The sequence below is a fragment of the Engraulis encrasicolus genome, chromosome 20 (assembly GCF_034702125.1).
Source record: "Engraulis encrasicolus isolate BLACKSEA-1 chromosome 20, IST_EnEncr_1.0, whole genome shotgun sequence".
Classification (NCBI taxonomy): domain Eukaryota; kingdom Metazoa; phylum Chordata; class Actinopteri; order Clupeiformes; family Engraulidae; genus Engraulis; species Engraulis encrasicolus.
Window position 1 is genome coordinate 935,001 of NC_085876.1, and position 5,000 is coordinate 940,000.

The 5,000-nt window shown below is 46.7% G+C and overlaps 1 protein-coding gene across 5 annotated transcripts in view; it reads right to left on the reverse strand.

The window, feature by feature from the left end:
• The window catches only part of col16a1 (collagen, type XVI, alpha 1), a 114,161-nt gene that overhangs the window by 86,943 nt on the left and 22,218 nt on the right, over positions 1-5,000 (reverse strand). The gene's annotated exons all lie outside the window — the stretch shown is intronic.

The window sequence follows — 5,000 nt, forward strand, 5'->3', positions numbered from 1 at the left end:
GCTGATGCGCCAGTGTCTTGTCCTCCCTTTTCGCAAGACTCGGATTACATTTCACGAGTTAGTCCTTGAGTGCTTGGTGTACAGTTTACGTATAGTATATGCATGTTTGGCATGTTAGCTGGCGTCGGTCCTGGGATGCTTTAAACGGAGCTCATGCGGGATGAGATCCGCCTCCCCCCTATGTGTAGTATAGATGAAGTGTAACTGGGTGTTCTAGTGAAATGGAGGAGTATGGTGAGGTGGTGGGACAAGTCGGAAAGCCTTCACGCATGACGAAGCTCAGCTTGCATGGCGAAACCAAATGTGAGGCTTTAAACACCATGATGTGTCTGTGATGCTATAATGCGCAGACTACCAACGGCTCTTACGAATAGCAATTACGTGAGGCCTATGTTAACGGCCATGCGTTTACCCGCTTAATCTGTAATGTGAGTCCTTAACACTAGAACTACCACGGAGGGGTCAATTGACCTTTTTACCTAAAAGCCCCACAAGAGGGTCATTTGACCCTTTGGACCCCCTGCGGACACTCCTTTTGTTGTGGAAATGTGGCTGTTATCAGCTCACAGCTGTACTTGAGACACACAGAGTGTTTTTGCATGTGTGTGTGTGTGTGTGTGTGTGTGTGTGTGTGTGTGTGTGTGTGTGTGTGTGTGTGTGTGTGTGTGTGTGTGTGTGTGTGTGTGTGTGTGTGTGTGTGTGTGTGTGTGTGTGTGTGTGTGCGTGTGTGGATCATTTCCAATGCCTGTTGAGTGCTGTATTTCTGCATCTTCGTTCCTTGGAGAGGAGCTTCTTTCACCACAAAATTCTTGAGGGAAATGAAGCAGTAGTCCACATGCACTGGTATTTATCCATCTAACAATTGCCAGGTTGCATTGACATGAGTCGTTATGGTCACATGGCATGGGAGATTCACACGTTACAGTTTTTCTCGATTGGTTTGGCTAATTTCTCGAAACTGAGATGACATTCTCAAAACAACACGGACAAATCCCCAAACCAACTTGCAATTTCCCAAAACAGAATGGCATTTGTCATTGCTTTCATCAGATATCAAATGCTTTGTACATGTCTCAAATTTTTAGTATATCTCTACAGATGGATATGTACAAATACCCTTCAGTTGACACATTTAGCACATTTTCCAAATAAATTGACCTTGCTTATCTAAACGAATTAGACAATTCTCAGTCTAATGGTTGCCCCAAAACATTATTTCATTGTGTAAGTCATCATATGCAAAGTGGTCTACGCAATTCCCAAAACAGTCAAGGACATCATATTTTAAGAATTTCATTACATCGTAAATTCCTGACAGTGTTCAACAGGTCAGATGGTTTTGTAACTTTACTAGTTAGTAGAAAATAATTTTACAACCATGTATACTACAGTTTCCTCTGTTATTTGGCTAATTTCTTGACATTTTTTCAAACGACATTCTGTTTTGAACAATTGCTATTTGCTTTGGCATTTGTCCATGTTATTTTGAGAATGTTATCTCTGTTTTGAGAAATGAGCCAAACCCATGAGAAACCTGTGATATATGGGCATTACTTTCTGTATATGAATTTACAGTAAAGAAAGTTAACTTACTGATAAATGTCCTTGGTAAATTATCTGTGTTGTCAAACTTCAATGGTTTCACTCACTTTTTCATTTTTATACATAGTCGAAATCTGTTAGCTGAACGTAGATAAAACACCTAACCATTTTGACTGGAAGTGCTTACACAATGGCAAAGGGACAATGTATTTTGGGGGTACTGATGATATATGTGGGGAAGAAATTTGGTTTTGACACATGGGTAAACTGTTTTTGGGGTGATATGAGCGAGTGATGAGGATCCATGTAGTTATGCTGAACCATCCAGTTTATTTTGACAGAAGGACTAAATGAATGCAAATGAGCCAAAGCAATTCAGAAGGATCTATGCCATTTTGATGGTACTGACTATTTATATGTGAGACGGTTTAGTGCTGATGCAAGAATGAGGTGTTTTGGGAGGTATATGACATTTTGCTAGTTATCTGAACTGTTGTGCAGAAGTGTAAGAATGTTTGGCCAAATGACCCAATGGTTATAGGAATGTCATCTCAGTTTCAAGAAATGAGCCAAACCAATCGAGAAAAACTGTAATTCAACCATTATCTGGTTGCAGTCATATGATTCGTAGGATACTTGTACATAGCCATTTGCAAGGATGTACTAAATGATTGAGACATGTACAAAAGCATTTGAAATTTGATGAAAGTAATGATAAATGCCATTCTGTTGTGAGGAACTGCAAATTAGTTTTGGGATTTGTCCATGTTTTGAGAATGACATCTCAGTTTCAAGAAATGAGCCAAACCAATGGAGAAAAACTGTAACACACTGTCCGCCAAACTGTGCTATCTGTCTTTGCTGCTGATATCTTCATGCAGGTTGCTATTTACCTGTGGTGATTTTGGAGGCTGACAGCCCTTGGGAAGAAGTTGTCTGTCCCTGTTTGTCTTGGCTGTTACCACTGTAAGGTGTGACCCCCTCACCCTCACCCCACACACGGCCCTCAACAGCCTCATTACCATAACAAAATGAGTGATTAGTGTATTAGGTAAAAGCCGCCGGTGTCCTGTCTATATGAGCGACCCGTCGAGATGTGATTCTCTTCGCTACTGAGCATGCGCACGCATGCGCACACCCTCGCGGTGGTTTTCGCGGGTGATTGCCCATCGAATTGTGAGACCGCAAGTTACGATAGGATCCCCTGAGACTGTCAACTTTAGTGACTCAAACTGTAGCCTATGTCCTCCTGAAGTTACCACCAGTCATCCATAGTTTAGTTAGCCTATAGCCTGTCCACCGACTGAACGATATATCCCCTCGGGGGAAAACGGGAAATAGCGTGGATCATCCAGCAGATCATTGGAAAATCTGCGAAATAGCGTGGCCTCGAACATTTGCTACTTTGTTGCCTAACCGTAATCGCTCACACACTCAGCCTCGAACATTGTAACATCGATCAGAAAAGACTATTTATGTAGAGGAGGCGTTCTCATTGCAAAATGGAAAAAAACGCCACCTCTGATTGAGCTGTCAAAATGCTCCCTTCACCCTTTTCACTCAAGAATTTGAATCGACTGCATTGTAAAATGCCTGAACATGGTAATAAGAAATGCACTGCTGGGGGTGTTGTGAAAATATGATTCTTGTCATTAAATGACAGACATCTGCCAAAACAAAGCCACAACACGCTATCTGGGGATATCTAAACCGCTTGTTTATCCCCATAGCATATGATTTCACGTGGCAATTTGCCTTGCGAGCCCAAACCAACAGCAAATGACTGCATTAAACAACCCGTAGCCAGGCCCTGATCCCAAACACTTTCTCCAGTATTTGCGCAAACTCAACTCAGTCTCTTTCGTATGGCACGTTTCTTAACTTACTGAAACGAGAGGCTCACGGTTTTTTTAGTGGTCAGCAGCCGCACGTTCTTATTAAATTCCACACGAACGATTGCACACTCCTGTCCGTGAAATAAACAAAGTAATGGTTATTAAAACAGTCCTACGTGGACCGATTGAAACGCCTTCCGCGGAAAATCAAGGTCGCTCATTTAGATGAGGCATCGCAAATCGATAGAACACCACTATCGAATAGGGCGACCGGTCGCTCATCTCGACGAGGCAACACCGGGTCAAATTACCCCTCTCTGGTACTTCTAGGTAGGCAGAAAAATCCTGGTAGTTCTAGTGTTAACGTGGCGATAGCAAAAAGGGGTGAAACAAATTAGGTACTGAGAATGTAAGCCACTGCAGCATTGAGTAGTCTGGGGGTGGCGAGCCGTTACGAGCGCAATAGCGGTGAAGTTGGTGAGGACTAGCTGTGAAGTCATATTCGGTCCGAGCGGCGGCTCGAGTAGCCTCCGTGCGCATGCGGCGCTGTATGCGAAACTGCCTGTGATATGAATGGTGGTGGATGCGGGCACCAGGCACAGGCACTCCTATGCATCGAGCTGTCGATGCTGCGGAGCTGCCTGCAGATAACCCACTGCTGAGTAGCGTCTTGCGGACGCACGTAGATCCGGCACGAGCACTCCGGGGAGGTCGAGGGAAAGTTGGGTGGGGAGGGAGCAGCTGGCGCGGGGCCAACCGGAGGGAGACGACCGAGGACTGCCTCGGCCGTGGGAAGTGGAGGGGGGAGGGATGAGGGGGAGGGGGAGTAGTGACGCGGTCGCTAACGGAGCCACCTGCGATCTGACGCATGTTTGGTCCGGGCACATGGAACCCGGTGGCGCTCCAGCGGGAGCGGACCCGTGTCGGACGGGTGATGGGGAGGGAAAGAGGGAGCAGTTGACAGTTGCCAACTGGATGGGGGATAGGGTGGGGAGGGAAGAGGAGGAGGGGGTGTAGCGACGCGGTCGCCACCGACACGGCGGGTTAAATTGATGCCATGATAGAAATATGGAAAATAATGCATTCACATCGAAGGAGTGGTAGCAAGTGGCGATGTAGATACGAGAGCAAGGAGCTGGAGCTGAGTTAAGTGAAACTATAAACAAAACGGGTACCTATCAATGCGACGGCTGAGATGCAAAATAATGGGTTGGCAATTGTGTAGCCTGTTCACTGGAAGGTGGACGGGCTGGAGATGACCCGCTGCTGAGGAGGGTCTTGCGGACGCGCGCAGATCGGGCACGAGCACTCCGGGGAGGTTGAGGGAAAGTTGGGTGGGGAGGGAGCGGTTGGCGCGGGGCCAACCGGAGGGAGATGATGTGCGATCTGTCGGCGGACTGTCGGCTCTACTTTAGGCTACTGTCGGCAAGGCTTTCGGCAACAGCAAGGTGAATGATGCTGGACGGCTAATGGAAGCAAATTATGAGGAGGCCTCGGAGTCTGCTGCCAGGGAGGCAGGCGTTGGGCGCTTAGGTGGCGGGTGCGGTATGTGGCGCGGTGGGTGTGGTTGCAGCTTCCAGGCAGTGTTGCATTGCTTGACGTGCGTGCGCGGCGTGCGTCGGT